Source organism: Canis aureus, chromosome 4 (assembly GCF_053574225.1).
Source record: "Canis aureus isolate CA01 chromosome 4, VMU_Caureus_v.1.0, whole genome shotgun sequence".
Classification (NCBI taxonomy): Eukaryota; Metazoa; Chordata; class Mammalia; order Carnivora; family Canidae; genus Canis; species Canis aureus.
In genome coordinates, this window is record NC_135614.1 from 73,774,815 (window position 1) to 73,797,121 (window position 22,307).

Sequence of the window (22,307 nt, forward strand, 5' to 3'; positions counted from 1 at the left end):
GCATAGACAGTAGCTTTTGTGACATTGGCTGTAGTAACATTTTTCTAGATATGTCTCCCAAGGCAAGGAAAACAAGAGCAAAACTAAACTATTGGGACTCCATTGAAATAAAAAGCTTCTACACAGCAAAGGAAACTATCAACAAAACTAAAAGACAACTATGGAATGGGAGAAGGTATTTGCAGATGACATCCAATAAAGGGTCAGTATCCAAAACATATAAAGAACTTGTACAACTCAACATTCAGAAAAGCAGATAGTTCGACTAAAAAATGGGCAGAGGCAGGAATAGACATTTCTCCAAAGAAGACATCTGATGGTCAACAGACACTTGAAAAGATGTTCAACATCACTCATCATCAGGGAAATGCAAATCAAAACCACAATGAGATATTGCCTCACACCTGTCAGAGATTAAAATCAAAAACACAAGAAACAACAAGTGTTAGGGAGGATGTGGAGAAGAAGCAACCCTTATGCACTGTTGGTAGAAATGCAAACTGGTGCAGCCACTGTGGAGCATAGTATGGAGGTTCCTCAAAAAGTTAAAAATAGAATTACCATATGATCTAGCAATCATACTACTGGGTATTTACCCAAAGAATATGAAAACACTAATTCATAAGGATATGTGCACCCCTATGTTTATTGCAACATTGCTTTCAATAGGCAAATTATGAAAGTAATCCAACTGTCCATCAATAGATGAATGAATGATATGAATAGAAGATATGGTATATGTATATGCAATGGAATATTAGCCATAAAAATGTGAAATCTTGGGGATTACTGGGTGGCTCAGTGGTTTAGCGCCTGCCTTTGGCCCAGGGCGTGATCCTGGAGTCCCGGGATTGAGTCCCACATCGGGCTCTCTGCATGGAGCCTGCTTCTCTCTCTGCCTGTGTCTCTGCCTCTCTCTCTCTCTCTCTCTTTCTCTCTCTCTCTCTCTCTCTGTCTCTCATGAATAAATAAATTAAATCTTTAAAAAAAATGAGAAATCTTGCCATTTGCAGCAACATGGATGGACCTAGAGGGTATTATGCTAAGTGAAATAAGTCAGAGAAAGACAAACATCATATGATTTCACTCATGTGGAATTTAAGAAACAAAGCAACCAAAGAGGAGAAAAGAGACAAACCAAATCCAGATTCTAAACTATAGAGAACAAACAGATGGTTACTAGCGGGGAGAGGGGTGGGCGGGCTCGATGAAACAGGTGAAGGAGATTAAGAACACACTTATCATGATGAACACCATGTATGGAAATGTTGAATCACTATATGGTATATTGGAAACTAATATAACACTGTATGTTAAGTATACTGGAATTATAAATAAGTAAATAAATAAATGCACAAATAAGGTATGTCAAAAAACTTTTAAATTTAGGAGAGTTTTAAATTTACAGAAAAATTACGAATATCGTACAGAGAGTTTCCATATACCTACATCCAATTTTCCCTATTATTAGCATCTTGTATTATTAGTATGATACATTTTTCACAATTTGTCACAATGAACCAATATTGATGTGCTGTTTACAGGCTTCTTTTGAATTTCCCTTTTTTTTTTTTTTTTTTTTTTTTTTTACTTAATGTAATTTTCCTGTTCCAAGATTCCATCCAGTATCTCATATTACATTTAGTTGTCCTGTTTCCTTTGGCTCCTCTTGGCTGTGATGGTTTCTCAGATTTTCCTTGTTTTTTATGACCTTGACAGTTTCAATAAATACTAGTCAGTACTGGCTACTAGTCAGTATCTCTTAATCGGGATTTATCTGATGTTTTTCTCATGATTAGACTAGGGCATATTTTCCTTTTTCAGTTACAAACTAGCTAATAAAAAAGGGAATATATTATTAGTACAATATAAATACTTCTGTAGATTATTGTGAGGGTTAAAAGAGTTTGTATGTATGTGTATACATACAAATATTGTTTAGGATATTATTTAGCACTTGGTATACACTGCCTAGATATTATCTATTACTAGTACTGCTATTATGAGGTTAAAAGGTTAAAATAAATGTTTGGATAAAAAAAATGTTATGTAGGACAGTGTGGTAAAGTCAGAAAGATCTATGTTACAATCTCAGCCCTATCACTTGCTAGTTCTGTAATCTGGGGCAAATAACTTTTTAAGCCTCAGTTTTGAAATCTGTAAAATGGGGGTAATAGTACATACTTAATAGGGTGGTCATAAATATTCAAAAGAAAAATGTGTAAAATTTAAATGCTACAATAAATTTTGTGTTGTTTTTAAATTTGATATTGGAAGATCAATTAAATACAATGGGTGGTGAATAATTTGCTTGTTTTTTTTTAAGGTTTATGTATGTATTTATTTATTAGAGAGTGAGAGAGGGAGTGAGTGGGGGGAAGAGCAGAGGGAGAGTCCTCAAGCAGACTTCCCACTGAGCTTGGGGATGGACAGGAGGCTCAGTCTCATGACCCTGAGACCATGACCTGAGCAGAAATCAAGAGTCAGGCACTTAACTGACTGAGCCACCCAGGCGCCCCAGCCAAGTTACTGCTTTAAGTTAGCTGTATTTATAAACATCTCAGCCTTTCTAATTGTGATTTATCCATCAAATACTTGTCTGCTAGAGGTGAAATTCTGTGTAACACAAAGTTACATAAAACACAGTGCTTGCTTACAATACAAGAGGAACAGGAATGAAATGGCCCATGAGTGCAGAAGAAGGGGGTATTTCTGGCAGTTGGGGCAGGTTTGTCAGAAATACAGGTGGCTAGAATCTTTATCTTTTCTTCATTATCAGTATTTAGATATATACTGCAGAAAACTTTAAAAAGCATAAACAAGTAGAAGGAAAATATTCAATCTTCATTCTATTTGGGTATAGCTCCTTCCACTGTTTTTAACCATGAATTTTTGCAAAGAATTACTGAGATCATAGGATATATACAATTTAGTGTCCAGTTTTTTTCACCTACTGTATCATAAACATTCTTTTGTGACCCTCAAACTGCTCCTTAAAGTATCATTTAAAATAGTTGCACAATATTTCTGTGTGCAAATAGGAAAGAGGTTTGAGTGTTGTGAAAGAGATGCAAAATAAAAGTGGTTTCAACAAGACAGGAATTTGTTTCTCTGTTGTGGTCTTCTGCACCAGTGGCTCAGAAGCTCAGTCAACTTTATGGCTGTGCTTTGCCATCTCCAGGTGTGGCCCCCATCTGCAGGATCCGAGATGTCTCAACCACATTTATGTGAAAATGAGAAGGAAGGAAAATAAGATAGGGAAGACCTACCCCTAATCTTTAAAGACACAACCCAGAAAGTATGCCTGTCACTTCTGCTCACATCCCCTTGACTAGACTAGTCATGTGGCTCCAACTAGCTACAAGGAAGGATGGGAAATGTATTTATTCTAGGTGACTATCTGTCTACTAAGACCAGTGTTTCTACTTCTTTAGTTTCTCTTTCTTTAGGAGAAGGGAGATATTGAGGGTCAACTAGCAGTTTCTGTCACACTTTGTATGGCCATATACTGCTTCTAGGAACCACAAGCTACTGCCAGAGACTTTTGACGTTTCCATTTTCTTCTTCTTTTTCAACATTTACTATTATTTATATTAAAATATTTATTTACTCATGAGAGGCACACACAGAGAGGCAGAGATGTAGGCAGAGGAAGAAGCAGGCTCCCTGCAGGGACTCGATTCCAGGACCCCGGGATCACGACTTGAGCCGAAGGTAGACACTCAGCCACTGAGCTACTCAGGTGTCCCGATATTTCCATTTTCTTTTGCTTTAATGGTAAATCTTTAACATTTTGGTACTTACCAAGTGTCAAATGTTTTAAACATTAATTCATTTAAGCCTCACAATAGTCTTATAGATAAAGGTTAGTTTCCTATTTTAAAATGTGGAAAGTGAAGTTAAGGAATTTGCTCAAGGTTCTATTATTGGTAAGTGGAGTGGCCAGCATTTGAACTTAGGGCCCATATTCTATAGCCACCATTGTAGCCTTCTCATCTTTGACCATGTACTAATGATTTCCTTAAAGAAGATTTCTAAAAGAGGAATTACTGAGTCAATGGCTATGGACATTTTTAAAGCTTTTGATATATTATTCCCAATTATTTTATAGAAAAATTGGACCACCTGGCCATTTCCTCCTATGAAAAGAAAAGATGTCCCCCCAGAATCCAAAAAAACTCTTCCCAACTGGGCACATAAGTCATTGTCCTACTATCTTGCTGGAACTGGCCCCTTTGATCAACTCTTCTCACTCTAGGGCTTGATTTTCCCCTCGCTTTTGCCTTCAAACATGGCGGTCATGCTCATATATGGACAGTGGTTATTTTACAGATGCTTGTACCCTCCACTGTGTCCAGCCAATGGTAAAGGAACTCATTGCACATTTGTTGAATGAACATAGAGACACACAGTCTTGTAGAATGTATGCCCAGTGCCTGGGCGTGGTAGGTGTTCAAAATATTTCTTACATAAATTTACAGGCTCTTCTCATGCTGAAATGAATCTTTCCTTGTTCTGCTACTTCCACAAATGATCCCATCATGAGCCTTTTTTTCCATAGCCAAATTTTACAAAATCACAGCAATATGGTTTTCTGTCCTCCTTTCCATCTGCTCCCCAGCTTCGTGCCATCCAGCTCCATCCCAACATCCCCTCCCAAATGCCCTTTCCAAGGAGAGTTCTTAGAATCTGTATGTCCGTGACAAGTGAAGGTAGCACTGTGTGTTTAATCTATCACTATATCCCCACTGCTTAGAGTAGATCTCCAGTAAATATTTATTAGATGAAGGAATATATCTAATTGCTGCTTCTTAATTATAAAATTATGAAATCATTGATCCAGCAGGAGTTCAGCAACCCAAAACATAGTATAGGGATATACTATATTAGAAATTGCTTCAGGAAAAACCACAGGTTAGCACGCCTGGGTGGCTAAGTGGTTGAGCATCTGCCTTTGGCTCAGGTTGTGATCCTAGGGTCCTGGGGTCCTATCAGGATCCATATCAGGCTCCCTGTGGGAGCCCCCTCTGCCTATGTCTCTGCCTCTCTCTGTATGTCTCTCATGAATAAATAAATAAAATCTTAAAAAGAAAAAGGTCAGGTAATAATGATAAACATCTTTCAAAACATAGTGGTGAGAGACGAATAAAAAAAATGGTGTTTGGTGATGTTGGGAATCTACCCCTTCTACTGGCCTGGCTTCATATCAGGTTTGTGTTAGTCAGCAATTCCACTTTGACATTTCTCTCCAATTGCTGTTATCTCTCTTCTGGGGGTCCTCTCCTACCCTGTGGTCTCCTTTTTCTTCCACCCTTCAGCCACTTTAGTATTCTCATCTTTAATTTCTGTTAAGAACTCCCTGAGTGCCCCCATAGCTTTCTCATGGTATGTCCCTTTTGGCACTATAACTTGTATTAATTAAAGTGGTTTCATAATGTGTTTTTGTTTCTTTGGTTTTACTTTGAATTTCCTGAGGACAGGAACTACATCTCACTTATTTATCTTTGTTTCTCTCAGGTGTGGTGCTCATGGAATAGGTATTCAGCAAATATTTCTTTACTTGAAATCCCCTCTGGTTGCTAGTAGAAGTCCATGGCAATCCCTCCTCTCCAACCATACTCTTTTTGCACCACCTCTCCACTCCCCACTCTTCACTATCAACCAACCACATTTTGAGCTCAAAGATAACTCAAAGAATAAGACTTTCTGCCCTGATGGCCATGTCCTGTCATCTGTGCTGTCCAACACGATAGCCACTAGCCACATGTGGTTATTGAATGCTCAGAATGTGGCTAGTGTAACTGAAGAACTGAATTTTGAATTTCATTTAATTTTAAGTAAGATCAGCTAATGAATTTAAATGATTGACTTAAAAAATGTATTTAATTAATTTAAATTGTATTTAAATTAATTTAAATTAAAATAGCCACAACCGTACCTACTAGATAGCACAGTTCTCTAAACATGGAACAAACGAACTCCTAAATCTGAAGCTCAGACTGGAGAACAGGCTTTTGCAAGAATTCAGCAGGAGTGCATTCCTGAGCCCAGAAATGAGAGCTGATGGAAAGCTGTACAATTCATTTCCAAGCAGGTCATTGCTCACGTTTGTTCTTAGGTTGTCTTGAGCAAGTCATCGTGCCATCAATCCATGACTACACGTGTAGACATCGCCTGTTGTATATAGGGTGGCAGCTCCATTGAAATAGCGTTATGTCTATAGGATAAAATGGGGGAGATGTCTAAGAGGCCTGTTATTGAATTGCCCTAAAATCTCTTCAAAGGCATCGAGACACTAACTGGAAAAAATTCTTTTTCCCTCCTCTTCATTTCTGTCAAATTTAATTTTTTTGTTTTCTTTTCCTGGAACTCTAGTAGCTGTCAAGCATGTATTGCTGGGAGCCAAATTTGCCATTTTATCTTCGTCATTTGAAGAACTTTGATTTTTCTTTCTAGGGGTAATGCATTTCCACTTAGAGGACAGCTAAGTGAAAATGCACTCCTGAAACAAGATTTGTTCTGCTGGCTTCTTTCAATTTGTCAAAAGGACAAAAATCTCACCAGCCTCACTCTGTAATAATGCCCTGAAATTACTTAGCATCATCTTCCACCTACTTTTCTTATCTCTATTATCTCATATGTGTGGCAGAGAAGAAGAAAACGAACACTTTTCGAATTTAATGTTCTGTGTATCTGTGTATTGCCAAAGCTAATTGTTTTAAACAAGGTGTCTTATCACTGATTAAAATAACAGTGCCTAAGAGTATAAAAGAAACAATAGTAGAATTTCCCAAGTCTTTTTCATAACAGAATCCCATACTTAACTCATGTCTACACACTGATTTAAATTTTTTAAAAATTTTTAAAAAAATTTTATTAATAATAAAGTTTTTATTCAAATTTAATTTTATTTAAATCTAATTGCCAAAATATAGTATAATATCCAGTGCTCATCACAACATGTGCCCTCCTTAGGGCCCATCACCTAGTTACCCCATTCCCCCCTACCTGTCTCTCCTTCTGCAACCCTTTGTTTTTTTCCCAGTTAGGAGTCTCTCATGGTTTGTCTTCCTCTCTAGTTTTTTCCTACTGAGATTCCCCCCTTCACTTTTGATCCTTTTCATTGTTTTTTATATTCCACACATGAGTGAAACTGTATGATAATTGTCCTTCTCCAATTGACTTATTTCATTCAGCATAATACACTCCAGTTCCATCCATGTCTATGTAAATGGGATGTATTTGTCCTTTCTGATGGTTGAGTAATATTCCATTGTATATATATACCACAGCTTCCTTTTTTAAAAAAAGATTTTTAATTGTTCATGAGAGACACACAGAGAAGCAGAGACATAGAGGAAAAAGCAGGCTCCCTTCAGGGAGCCTGATGCAGGGCTCAATCCTAGGACCCTGGGATCATGACCTGAGCCAAAGGCAGACATTCAACCACTGAGCCAGCCAAGGGCCCCTATACGATATCTTCTTTATCCATGCATCTGTTGAAGGACATTCTGGCTCTTTCCACAGTTTGACTATTGTGGACATTGCTGCTATGAACATTGGAGTGCAGGTATCCCATTGTTTCACTACATCTCTATCTTTGGGGTATTTACCCAAGTAGTGCCATTGCTAGATTGTGGGGTAGCTCTGTTTTTAACTTCTTGAGGAACCTCCACACTGTCTTCCAGCGTGGCTGCACCAGGTTGCATTCCCACTAATACTGCAAAAGGGTTCCCCTTTCTCCACATCCTTGCCAATATTTGTTGTTTCCTGTCTTGTTAATTTTAGCCATTCTCACTGGTATAAAGTGGTATCTCATTGTGGTTTTGATTTGTATTTCCCTGCTGACAAGTGATATGTAATATTTTTTCATGTGCTTGTTGGCCACACTGACACCGATTTCTAAGACACAAGTCCTGAGTTAAGCCATGATTATCCTTCAAAATATAAATATGAAAGGCATATCTATTAATGAAATTTTCTGAGGTTCCTCCATGCTCTATCCAGTTAGGGAGAGAGGATTTTTCCTCCCAAAATCCTCATTTGCAGAGAAACTGAGACCACCAATCACGTAAAGATTTTTGCTTTTTCAACCCAACTGGGTTTGAGCAATGTTGAATATCCAACATAATTTTTAAGGCTCCTAAGTCCCAGTACCATCTTCAAAGCACAGAAGGCATTCCTCTTGAGGCTAGCCATTTGCTCCCAACACAGACCTGATGTGTCTTCACAAGGTAGGTCAAGTAGAAAAAGAAGGATAGGATGACCTCATTCTTGCCCTGTGGCCAACATTTTCGGTTCTCCAGGTTCTTCCTCCTCGCCTCACCCTTCATCGCTATCATGGGCAGATTCATCAAGACAATGCTGTTGCTGGGTAGCTCTAGTGCACTGTCCCTCAGGAGGGTCTCCTGGAGGTCCTACTATGTTCTGGGCCCTTTTTAGAGCTGGTCTTCAGTCGTCATGTCAACGCTGAAAGCCAGTGGTGTTTCTACTTCACACAGAAGGAAACTGAAGCTTATTGAGGTGCAGTGAGTTGTCCATGATCCAGCTGAAAAAAGGTGACAAGGGCTACCTCAGTAGTCTTGTCCTTTGATCCTAAAGTGCCATACTATCCTGCTTTACTGTAGAGAATAACAGTTCATTTCATGACTGTGGAGCCTGGGCCTCATGGAGCTTCCCATTCTGTTAGAGAAGAAGAGCCTTAAAATGGAAAACCTCTCATGGGAAGAAACCTGGTCTAGGTATCTATGGCAGGCTGAGTCATGGTCACTCAGGGAGGTCCATGTCCAATCCCTGCAGCCTACAAATATGTCACCTGACATGGTAGAAGGAACCTTGTTAACGATCTTTAGATGAGGAAATTATGCTGGATTGTCTGGGTAGACCCAGTGTAATCACAAGTGTCCTTCCAAGAGGGAGGCAAGATTAGAGTGAGCAGGAGGAGATGTGACAACAGAAGTAAGAGGTTGGACAATGCAGAAAGGGGCCACCAGCCAGGGAATGTGGATGGCATCTGGAAACTGAAAAAAGCAAGAACATAGGTTCTGTCTAGCAGCCCCTAGAAGAAATGTAGCCCAGTTAGCACCTTGATTTTAGACTTTTCACCTCTAGAACTGTAAGATAATACATTTGTATTGTTTTATGCCATTAAGTTCATGGTAGGTCGTTGCAGCAGCAAGAGGAAAATAATATAGCTTATTAACAAAGAGAAAACAGGGCAGCCCCAGTGGCTCAACGGTTTAGCGCCGCCTTCAGCCCAGGGCCTGATCCTGGAGACCCAGGATTGAGTCCCACATCAGGCTCCCTGCATGGAGCCTGCTTCTCCCTCTGCCTGTGTCTCCGCCTCTCTCTCTCTCTCTCTCTCCTCTCTGTGTTTCTCATAAATAAATGAATAAAATCTTAAAAAAAAAAAGACAAAGAGAAAACAACCACCCAAAGATCGGGTTGACTGTCTGCTGTCCCCATTCATTGGAGCCAGTAATTGCTCCCCTTGCCCTTTCTTTTCTGCATAACACTCAGATGGGCGGGGGGACCTCTTGCATCCAAAGAACCATAAAGTTCTCAATTTTTAAAAAAGTCATTGAATTTTTTGTTTTGTATATGTTTGTATTATACACACACACACACACACACACACATATATGTATACAAATATATACACACCAAATCAACTGCAGTGCTGAAAGACCTAGGAGGTGGTATAAAATTAAGAGTTTGGTTTCTGTGATTTCATAAAGGAAAATGGGGTCTTCCACAATATCATGTGTCTTACATGTGCAGGCTGGGAGGAGCTTACAGTGATAGGTAACTGACAAGCAAGGGTCATAGAGGTAGAATATCAAAATTCCATAAATATTGTGAGTGCCTGATTCAAGGAAATTATATTCTATCTAGAGTAAAATGACCTTTTAGCTATACTGGTTCTTGACCTAGAGAAGGTTCTTCTCAAGGGACATTTAGAAATGTGTGAAGGCATTTTTGGTTACCATAACAACAGGGATGGGAGGGTGGGAGATGGAGACTGGGAGTGGAGAAAGTCCAGGGGTGGGGGCACAACCAACATTTAGTGTCAGGAATCCCGGATGCCTGATGCCTGTAGTTCTCAGGGCAGTCTCTGATAAACTGTCTCACCGAAAATGACAATAGCATGTCTACAGAGAGACATTGAAAGGGGAAGGGGATAGTACTCCAACAGGTGCTAACACTGGCCATTTGGAATTCATCAAATTAAAGATGATGCCATTGACTGTTGGGGATTTACCCCAAAGATACAAATGCAATGAAACGCCGGGACACCTGCACCCCGATGTTTCTAGCAGCAATGGCCACGATAGCCAAACTGTGGAAGGAGCCTCGGTGTCCAACAAAAGATGAATGGATAAAGAAGATGTGGTTTATGTATACAATGGAATATTACTCAGCTATTAGAAATGACAAATACCCACCATTTGCTTCAACGTGGATGGAACTGGAGGGTATTATGCTGAGTGAAGTAAGTCAGTCGGAGAAGGACAAACGTTATATGTTCTCATTCATTTGGGGAATATAAATAATAGTGAAAGGGAAAATAAGGGAAGGGAGAAGAAATGTGTGGGAAATATCAGAAAGGGAGACAGAACATAAAGACTGCTAACTCTGGGAAACGAACTAGGGGTGGTAGAAGGGGAGGAGGGCGGGGGGTGGGAGTGAATGGGTGACGGGCACTGGGTGTTATTCTGTATGTTAGTAAATTGAACACCAATAAAAAAAAAAAAAAAAAAAAAAAGATGATGCCATTGAATTGAATGTTGGTTTTGCTGTCACCCTGCCTTCAGACACTGGACAGGAAAGACACTGAGAGTCATCTGGCCTTTCTCTATCTCTCCTGTGGTTGCATTACTGTGCAGTCACGAAGGCTGGACTGCACTCCTTTACCCACTTGGCCATGATCACTACCACCATCATCAACCACCTGGTGAGGGAGTATCTTCTGCAGGCAGAGACTACTCTGCCTTTGAAATCACAAGCAGTTTGGGAGGCTGGAACTACATGAAAATCTAAAGAAGAAGTGTGGTTAAGACCAAAGACTCTAGAATCACATCATTTTAGTTGGAATTCCAACTTCACCGTTTGTTAATTTTGTGACCTTGGGAAAGTTATTTGACCTAGTTTTCTCATTTGTAGAATGGGAGTAATGATAATCATTATCTTACAGAGTTTTAATAAAGATTAGAAGAGATGATGTATATAGAGAGCTCAGCACATAACAAGCACTCATTAAATGTTGGCTATCATTATAAAGGAGGCAAATTTGGGATCCCTGGGTGGCTCAGCCATTTAGTGCCTGCCTTTGGCCCAAGGCGATCCTGGAGTCTCCGGAGTCCCATGTAGGGCTCCCTGCATGGGGCCTGCTTCTCCCTCTGCCTGTGTCTCTGCCTCTCTCTCTCTCTTCTCTATCATGAATAAATAAATTAAAAAAAATAATTTGGTTAAAAAAAATAAAACAAAGGAGGCAAGTCTGGCTGACAGGTTAAGAGTATTCTTGCTGGACCCACACTGTTGAATTAACAATGTTAGTTCCAGGGGGCACCTGGGTGGCTCAGTTCGTTAAGTGTCTGACTTTTGATTTCAGCTCAGGTCATGATCTCAGGGTCATGAGATTGAGCCCTACATAGGGCTCAGCAGGGATCTACTTGAGGATTCTCTCTTCCTCTGCCCCTCCCCACCAAACAAACACATTATTAGTCCTACAGCTTGTGGCCTTGGGAAACCTATTTAAACTCGCCACACCTCATTTTCCTCATCAGTAAAATGGGGAATAATAGCCTCTTTTTCAGAGGGCCTATATGACTTGATTTTAACCATGTAAATCTCTTAGAACAATGCCTGGCACCCAGTAAGCTCTCCATAAATCTTTGCTATTATTTTAATGGAATAAGGCAGGCAAGCAATGATAGGAAGGAAATAGGAATTTAGGTTTTAAAGGACAATTAGTGAGTGCCTTATATAAAATGATGAAAGGGGCAAGAGAACCAATTTTTTTGAATGCTTAATGAGTGCCTGGAACTTAACATCAAAGGAGTTGTTTTGAGCGTTGAATAAAATAAGACACTGCCATGCCCATGGTGGGGGGTAGGTGGGGGCTTGATTTCTTATCCCAATTTTGCAGCCAAGGCTTATAGAGTTTTACCCAGGATCTCATGATGGGCAATGGACCTTGGTTCTGTTTGTCTCTCAGTCTCTGTTGTTTCCCTCCTCCCTGCTGTGTCCAGCTACAAGAAAGAAAGTGATGCAGGTGTGTGTGTGTGTGTGTGTGTGTGTGTGTGTGTGTGTGGCTGCAGTTAGGATTGTTAACTGGTTCCCAGGTTAAGGCTTTCAAGTTCAAGATACTGAGGTGCCGGCCTCGTGATGACCACCAGATGTCAGTGCTAACAAGGAATTTCTGCCCTTCGTTCTGGGTCCGGAGCTAAGGGCTAGAGTAGACTTAATTCTTCATTTGGCAAGAAGCACCATCAGATATGTCTCTCTAACAGAAATTTAACCTGGTTGTGAAATCCATCTTTAAGTTCATCCACGTGTTGAGTGTTTTTGGAGAACTGGGTCAGAGGAACATGTATTAGCAGAGCCCAGAACTGAATTTGGAAAACGGGTGGTGGTAGGACACCTGGATCTTTAAGATAAAAGTCCAAATCATCACTTCCTAAGGAAAAATTTATATTTGGAAAATAAAAGTTCCTTGAGAGGGGTCAGCTGTGGAAGCCAAAAGACACTTAAAACCTTGAGTTTATGAGATAAAAAGTTTCAATTGGTTATTGATTAGCCAAGTCTTAGAAATGTAGCTTTGAACTTTTAAATCATGAAATGTAATTATGTAGGATGCAAGCCTATACACACATACACGATTAAAATAAAAATTTCCTGAAACAACCCGAGTGAGGCACTCTGATATTTTCTATTCTCTTCTATTCTTTCACTAAAAAATGCTAGTTGGGACCCACCAAACTGATGACTCACAGTTTGAAAAACCAGTGACCTAGGAGATTATCTCCCAGTATGTCTCAGATGAAGCCCTGGGCTTGCAATGCTCCATCAGAGTTAATTTCTGAGCTTGGAATGTTCTAAGGGAGAAAGCCACTGCTTTGGATATGGGCTCAGACGCCAACTGCAACTTTGCTTTAAGTTACGTATTTGCTGGAGTGCCTAGGGGGCTCAGTTGGTTAAGCCTCTGACTCTTGATTTTGGCTCAGATCCTGATCTCAGGGTTGTGAGCTCCAGCCCCATGACAGGCTCTGCCCTGAGTGTGGGGTCTGCTTAAGATTTTCTCTCTCTCCCTCTCCTTCTACCCCTCTCAATCATCTCTCTCTCTCTCTCTAAAAAAAAAAAAAAGTTATTTATTTGCTGAAAGCTCACCTTTCTTGTATATAAATGGATGTAATAATGGTGTCTCACAGGACTGTTGTGAGGTGCCTGGTACATAACAGGTTTCCAACACACACCTTCCTCTTCTGTACTTGCAGGGTTTTACATTCTATGTGGTTAGAGAACTTTGTGGTTAAGCTAAATGAGGGTATTCTGGTGTGGAAGGGGGATTAATGCTAAGAGCAGTGATTTAGCGATAGAGATGAGTTCAGGCATAATTGCATTCAGAGGCAGAGTGAGGGAAGCCTCTTGGAGGTTTGGGGAGAGGAAGAAATGTCCACCTTACAATGATGCGTTCACTGGAATTCCTCTATCTGACCCTCTTTTAGTACTTACTATGTGGATATTATTACTCATTTAATGATTTTCCCTGCTAGGAAGTGTGCTTGACTGGTAAACAGTAGGTGCCCAAAATGTTGCTGAATTACTGCACAATTATGGATGGGCATGGGACTACAGGTCAGAAATCTCATGTGGAGAATATTTTTTTAAAGATCTTATTTATTTATTTATGAGAGACACACACACAGACAGAGAGAGGCAGAGACATAGGCAGAAGGAGAAGCAGGCTCCCTGTGGGAGCCCGATGCGGTACTCGATCCCAGGACCCCGGGATCATGCCCTGAGCCAAAGGCAGAGGCGCCCCATCATGTGGAGAATTTTATCCATGAATCCCTGTGAGGCACTGAGGGAGGAGCTGGAAAGACTGAATTTTTAATTTTCAGGGTACCAAATACTCATCACTAGGGTGCTGTGATTTGTTTAATAATGGAGCTGCTCAGATAGGTTTTTTAAACCTTCCTCAGACTGAGGAAGAGACACAGAACCCCCGGCATAAGAATCCATTGACACTGTTTTCTCGTGATGTGTTTCTATCTCTCCTCCCCCACTGGACTGCAAATTCCTTGAATCTGCTTTATGATGACGCCTATTGTTTGGTGAGCACCTGCTCCGTGAGTGCGGGATCACCTGCCCTCACAGCTACTACAGCAAGGTAGATGTTATAGCTCCATTTCACAGAGGACAGGGGTGACGCTCAGAGAAGGTATAAAACTTCCCCAAGGTCACACAGTTAGGAAATAACAGTGCCAGGATTTAAACTTACTCCCCCCCTTTTTTTTTTAATTGGAGTTCAATTTGCCAACATATAGCATAACACAAACTTAGTCCTGTGAGGACCGAGGTGTGGCGCGTATCCACAGCACTCTCAGCACCTCCCTCCTTCGTGGCCTCAACATGCTTGCACTCAATATATACGGATTGATGGTTGGTCAGTTGATAGACTGAGAATTTGTGATCTGATTCTCCACAGACAAGTGGGAGCCTGAACTGCCAAGTCCAGGTAGGGAGAGAGCATTCCAGGATCCTGAGCCTGGCCTGTGGGGCATTGCTTCGGAGCACAGAGAAACACCAAGATTGCATGCAATCCAGGGAGGGCAGAGGATTAAAGAGGATTAAAGAGAAGGAAGACGATGATGTGGACAAATCATCCGAGCCTCCGGAACAGAGCCCCAGACTCCTGCGGATTCCTGCCTGGATGGGAAGGAGCAGAGACCGAAGCTTCTGGCTCCAACGACGGGCTTGTGTTACAACCCAATCCTATTGTCCTGACTCCATTCCAGCTATAGAGCAGTTTCACAAAACTTCAGAGCTGGAAAAGACTTCGGAGATTATTTGCTGCCATCCTGTGGCAGGATCCTCTCTCTGTGTCTCTCTGTCTGTCTGTCTCTCTTTTCACATAAAGCCACCCTACACGCACTGTGTGAAACAAAAGTAATAATAACATCAGTACCAACAGTAGCCAAAGGTGATAGTAAAACTACGTTAGCATTGCTGAAGCACGGATGCTGGCCAATCAGAAGTGACACAGGAGTGCACAGCGGGTCTGGCTGTCCCCGTGCACGGGTTCTCAGCCGCAGCCTACGGACCATGTGTCGTGCTGGCCATCAGCTAAGCATTGCCTAATTAAATACCCATAAAGCCCTACAGGGCTGATGATACTCTACCAGAGGAGACCTTAGGTTTAGAGGAGTGGTATTACTGCCCCAAGGATCCCCGATACCTAAGTGGGGGTGTGTGGCCTGCACTGGCAGCTCCTGATGGCAAAGCTCATGCTCGGGCTTAGCCACTCTGGGGTGACTCGCTGTCTCATAAGCGCGTAGCTGGGGCAAGGCAGGAGCAAGGGGGCATCCGCTTGGACTGTGGGAGTTTGAGACGGGTGGGAAGGGAGCCTTTGCTGTTCTGGGATGACTCCTTGATTTCTTCCAACAGGGGCCTCTGAGAGATGGTATTGCCATCCTGGGCTCTGATTTCCATTAGGGCAGGAAACACCTAGGTAATGGTAACCTCTTTCCAATGTCAAAGTTTTCCTTGCTTTTGGGGGCAGGGGGAGTAGATATGGGAAACATTTCCATTATTTTTACTTCAAGGCTTCTCTCCACTTCCTAAAGGGCTCTTGCCTGAGGGAAATCTCTGGACTTGACTCAGGTTCTCCCCACAGGGGCAAGGAGCCACAAGGCGGGCTCCTTTATGGTGTCCGAGCTCTCTAACTCCTCAGCTTTTTCTCCAAAGCACAGTTCCTTAGTCTTTCTCCCACGGGGTCTCATGGGGCCTCTAAAGTACAGTGAAGAGGTCCAGGGTGACCTGGCAGTGTGACCTGGGGCAAGTCCCAACCTCATGAGAAAGACAAATGGAGAAAATAGAGGATAAAATGGAAGAAAAACCGAGGCCAGACACAAAGGCCCAAAGAAGTTGTAATTTCATAAATGAATAAATCTCAGAGAGAGAAATAAGGATTTCTTAAGTAGCAGTAAAAAAAAAAAAAAAAATCAGTCTTTGAAGAGACACTGGAAAAATCCATCAAATGATAAAGAACCCAAGTGAGGACTTCCCTGCCCCCAGGCCTCATTTTTCAGTAATAATAATACTAATGATGATGATGATTACCTAATATTTTGATGGGAAAAATTGACATGATTTTCTCTTTTGCTTTTCTCAATACATTTCTGTCAATGCAGCCAAGGGTCCTCATCTGCCTTAAGAAATTAGGGAAATTACTACGGAAAGAAATTGATAGTATTCAGGTTCTGATTTTCAAAATAGGGTCTTATTTCAAGGCAATAGACTTGAGAACAGGCATTATGAAGACAGATTTTCTAAATTCCCCCATTTCCTTTCTTTGCTTATCAAGACCCAGGCCAGTGAACAAGACTGTAGGGTTTTCACTTGGGAGGTTCATTCAGAAAGAGAATTGGGTGCAGAGAGCCCATCTCTTCCATCCATAGAGTGACTGGAAAAAGAAGGGAAGCCACAAGGGCAGGTGTTCCAGAAGCTGAGGATAATCCCCTCTTCACTGCTTTGGGCTGCTCTGCACCAACAGAGGGTGTGGTTTGCATACCTGAGACCTCTCTCGTTGCCTGCATGGTGTGGGTGTCAGGCTGAGAGCCATCAGGTCTGACAGGGAACCTGCCTTAGTGGGAGTGAGTTCCAGAGTTGGGTGAAGAACGTGGAGAAGAGGGGAGGGAATGGGGAGTCCAGACAACTGCCCCAAAAGAGGCCAAGCATTTAAATAGAAGGTATCTGAGTTATCCAAAGGAAACTATTTAGATGGGCAGGCACTAGGATTGTTAATCCTAGAGGACAAAGAGGAGTTAGAGTTAAAATAACCATCTCCTGCCTCTCAAACCCTAAGTAGCACCTCATCACGCCTACAATAAAACCCACAGTCCTCACTGCAGGTTGCAAGACCCTACCAGAGGGATGCTTGCTGGGTGGCTCAGTGGTTGAGCATCTGCCTTTGGCTCAGGTCATGATCCCGTTGTCCTGGGATTGAGTCCTGCATTAGGCTCCCTGAAGGGAGCCTGCTTCTCCCTCTGCCTGTGTCTCTGCCTCTCTCTGTGTGTGTCTCTCATTAATAAATAAATAAAATCTCTTAAAAAAAGATCCTACCAGAGGGCTCTCCCTCAGCCCCTCTCTGACCCCTCCTCTTTGTCCGGCCCTCCTGGCCTCCTGGCTCTTCCTGCTGCACAGCTGGCACAACACGCTGGAGATCCCCAGTCCTGATCTCTTGCTCTGTTTAGGTCTTTCCTAAAACAGAGCCTCCTCAGGAAGCCTTCCCTGACCACCCTACTGAAATACTGCTCCAATCCCTCTCCAGGCCCTTTCCAGCTTTTTTATTCTTCATAATAGTGATTACAACTTGACCCACTGTGTTAGTCCGCTTGGGCCGCCATAACGAAACACGCCGAGTGAGTGGCTTAAACAGCTGAGATTTATTTGATCACAGCTCTGGAGGCTGGAAGTCCAAGCTCAGGGTGCCTGTGGGGTCGGGTTCAGTGAGGGCTCTCTTCCTGGCTTGCAGATGGCAGCCTTCTCCCCCGTGTGTCCATGGGGCCTTTCCTCAGTATGTGTGCTCAGAGAGAGGGCCACCAATCCTGTTGAATGAAGTCCCTACCCTTATCACCTCATTTAACCTTAATGACCTCCTAAAAGCCCTATCTCCGAATACAGTCACATTGGAAATCAGGGTTTCAACACGTGACTTTGGAGGGTACACTATTTAGTCCATTATAGCGCACGTTTATTGGAACGTAACCATACAAACGGAGGGGCTTTATTTGTACTTCCCTATGTCTCTAACCCCCATTACTATGGCTGGCACTCTATCAATATGTATTAAAAAGAGGAAAGCACTCCATGTTCTCTGGGTATTTTAGTGGTTGTGTGAACAAATTTATGACCCCGTTATAATAACACCCTAAACTAGCACCATTTATCGAGCATGTCTACCTGTCAGTGACTTGGCCTTTGTTTCTTATCTAACCTTCAACAACCCTAGAAAATAAGAATGATTATTGAACAACTTGAAGCACAGAGAGGTTAAATGACTCACCCAAGGTCACATAGCTCATAAGCAAAGCCAGGATTAGTATAACCTGTCAACACAAAAGTCTGTTTCCTTTTGGACTCTGGACCAGCGGCTCCCAAACTTTGGTGTGCATCAGAACCACTTGGAGGACCATTAAGACAGATGGCAGCGTTCTGCTCTCCCAGTTTCTGATTAGGTAAGTGTAGGATGAGAATTTGCGTTTCTGGTAAGTTCTGAGGGGATGCTGATACCTCTGGTCTGGGGACCACATTTGGGGGCTCACTGCTGGAGACACAGAATGCTTCAAGTTCCCTTTTGCTTCAGACTTCCCAACTATTTTTTGGTCTCTGTGGCCTTTGCTTGAGTTAATCAGTAATGAGTTGCGGGTAAATGCTGTTTCCACGTGGCCTGCTCTGGAGGGGCCACGAGGAGCCCAGAGGAAGCCCTGTGCCACAGGGTGGCAGCAGCACCGCGGGTACCGTGCCTGTCCTTGCTGGGGACAGCTCATGAGCACACCCGCCCCTGGGTTCCCACAGGGCCAGGGCCCGGCTGCCTCTCCACTTCCCCTTGGCAGGGAGGCAGGGAGGCGGAGGATGGAAGGGGGCCTGGCAGGAGGGGAGGTCACTGGCACACAGAGGGGCGGTTTTGTTCCCTGCGAGCCTCAGGAGGAAGCTGGGTGGTCTCGTCAGAGTGTCAGATTGTGCCCTTCACAAAACCAGCACGCAGGGCGGTGCTGCTGGGGGAGCGGGGCCTAACAAAGGCCCTGGGAGGAGACCGGCAGGGCCCCTCCGTGACAGGCCAGCGGGGCCCTCACGGTGCCCGTTTCCAGGGGTGACAGGCCTCCGCACCGCCCCCCTCGCAGAAGAGGCCGGTCTGCGGCCTCCCGGCCTCCTGGCCTGGGGAAGTTCCGTCCTGGTCCTGCTCGCCCTGGGCCCGCAGGGCGCCAGGAAACACTCCCCCCAGCCCAGCATCCCCGCACCCTCGTCCTCCTTCGCTGAGCCAGTTCCCTTCTAACCATCTTAAGAATCTTTCTAAGCGCCAGAACCGCGCTGGGAGTGTTCTTACCATCCGTTTAATTCTCCTCACACCCTCATGAACCAGGTATCATATTCATCTGGGATGAGGACGTCGAAGTGTAATCTACCATTTGTCCAGCTTAGTTGGCCACAGGACCCCACTTGGACACCTCTGCCAACTTTTGGAAACTTGATGTGAACGCTGCTTTGAAGATTTTGGGTTTCCTCCAACCCCCCACATGTACAGCCGAGGGCCCCGGAGGATGGGGTCAAGGTTCCACAGTTGGTTGAAAGCACGTGAGAGACTACAACTCCTTTGTCCTAAGTCGGCTTTCCACTCCGCCTGCCCAGTGAAGCTCTTGGAGAACTACCATGACCAAGAAGTCAATAGGTTATGTTCTAGGGTCAACCGAGATGACCCAGGGCCCCAGGTGAGAATGCTCAGGGGCTCAGGTGGAGCCAGTGTGGATTCAGCCCAGGGCTGTGGACATGTTTGGGTGCAACCACCACTCTAGAGCTGAAGGCCTTTAGGTTTTAGCAGACATGAAGCTACCTGTGGTCTAGTTGTGTTACTTTTCTAACTCACGCGTGGACTTTCTCTAGTTTGTTTTCTACTTCTTTGGCTAACAGCTCGTCATCAGCTTCCATGAGACAAAGCATCGCAGAGGCCCTGCAGTGCCAAGGCAGTGGGATTCGGTGACACTTGTCAGGGTTGCGCTGCTGACGGAATCTGTGAGTGCTAAGTTCTCCCCAGAGCAGACCCATCATCAGCTCCTTTCATGGCTTAGCTGATCTCTGGATGGTCTTTATTTTCTCCTGCCATGTCTGCAAGCTTCTGGCTGGCTGCCTTCAGGCCTTTTGTGATCCCCTGAACCTACAGAGTTGAAAAAGAAATTCAAAAGATGTCATCTGACACCATCTTCTGGGAGGCTCACTGCTATCTGTAACATGCGCATATGCAAGGATTGGGAAAGAGTTTATGGTTTTTAGGGGCATATTTTGTCCTTCTGCAGTGTCCCTTGGGCCCTGTTTTTCATATTCTTCAGCTGTGGTTTAAAGAAGGGGCTTTTGTGGGAAGGATGCCCATCCACAGAGGCTGGAGTTCCCTGAAGAAGCTTTGAAAAATGCCTCATTCCCAACTTTACAATGACTGGAAAGTGGTGGTCTTTGAATAGCTCAATATGAAAAAAATATGGGCACTTTCCTGAAAGGAGCACCCCAAATGAAAAAAATGTGTTCACCATTGGAAAAAAATTTTCAGCCCTGTAATGGATTACAGAAAATATTTTATGTTGGGGCAGGGGGGTGGTGGTCAGGAGGAAGGAGTGAGAAAAAGTTAAAAAAAAAAAAAAAGGAATGAGAAGAAAAGAAAAACAGATGTGAATCCTAAAATATTTCAAGGGTAGATATCTGAAATGCTGTTTAATTTATTTAAGACTGTTCTGTGAAGTCTTTTCTTTTTTCTTTTTTTGAGAGAGTGGGGGGTAGGGGGACTAAGGGCAGAGGGAAGGAATCCCAAATAGACTCCCTGCTGATCCTGGAGCCTGAAAAGGGGCTTGATTTACCATCCTGAGATGATGACCTGAGCTGATATCAAGAGTTGGACACTCGGGGCAGCCCAGGTGGCTCCGTGGTTTATCACCACCTTCGGTGCAGGGCCTGATCCTGGAGACCCGGGGTCGGGGTCGAGTCCCACGTGGGGCTTCCTGCATGGAGCCTGCTTCTCTCTCTGCCAGTGTCTCTGCCTCCCTCTCTCTCTCTGTGTCTCTCATGAATAAATAAATAAAATCTTAAAAAAAAAAAAGTTGGACACTCAACTGACTGAGCCATCCAGGCACCCCAAGATTGATCTGCGAAATCTTCTTTTTTTTTTTTTTAAAGATATTTTTTATTCATTCATGAGAGATATAGAGAGGCAGGCAGAGACATAGGCAGAGGGAGAGGGAGAAGCAGGCTCCCCACGGGGAACCCCATGCAGGACTCCATCCCAGGACCCCAGGATCACAGCCTGAGCCAAAGGCAGATGCTCAACCACTGAGCCACGGGGTGGGGGGGGGGGGTAGGGATGGGGGGCGGGTCTGTGAAATCTTAAAAGTGATTGATCAGGCTCTTTAAGCGGAGCCACGAGATTTACGAGATTTACGAGCACATAATGAGTGCTAACGTCCCCAGAGCAAATACAGAGCGGGAAGTGTCCCGGATCTGGACTACCTTTCGAGGCAGTGTTTTTGTTTGTAGAGAGAAGTTACAAGTCAGGGTGATTCGTTTTCATGAAATCACACACGCCCTCCTCTCGCTGTCACTGAGGGAAGCATAGATGGTCTTGACCTCTTCAAGGCGGTTGCACCAGCAACCCCGCCCGGGATGAACCCAGGCTGCAACATGCTCCTTCAGTGCTCCCACTAAAACGTGGGCACGCATCCGGAACTCAGATTTGCCTGGGTGCCCCGGGTTTCCTCGGACCCCCCTCCTTGAGTGTGCAGGTTCAGGAAAACGTGACTTGCAAGCCCGGGGAGCGCGGCGGCGGCCGGGGCGGGTGGGGCTCGGACCGCACAGCCCCGGGGGGCGGGGGTCCCGGGGGCCGGGGCGGCGCAGGCACGGCGGGAAAGGCACGTGGGGGTGGGGGCCGGGCCCTCTCCCGCGCCCCGCGCCCCGCGCGCTCAGCCCCGCGCCTCCTCCCCGCGGGGGCATCGGGTCGCGCCCCGGGCCCGCCGACCGCTCGGGCGCCCCCTGGCGGCGGGCGCGGGTGTCGCGCCCCGCGCTCCCTCCTCCCGGCGGCTGCGGTCCGCCCGCCTCGCTCCCCGGCCGTCGGCTCGTTCATTCGGGCCCCCCCGCCCCGCCCGGCCTGGCCCCCGCGAGCGGACCGCACAGAGCAGCGCCTTGTCGCCCGCGGCCGGGACCACCCGCGCGGGAGCGGAGGCCGCATGATTGGCAGCAGCCCCGGGTCGGGGGCCCCGCGGCCGGGAAGGAGCGCCCCGCCCCCCGCCCGTCCAGCGGGAGGGCTTCCTCCGAGCTCCCTGCAGACC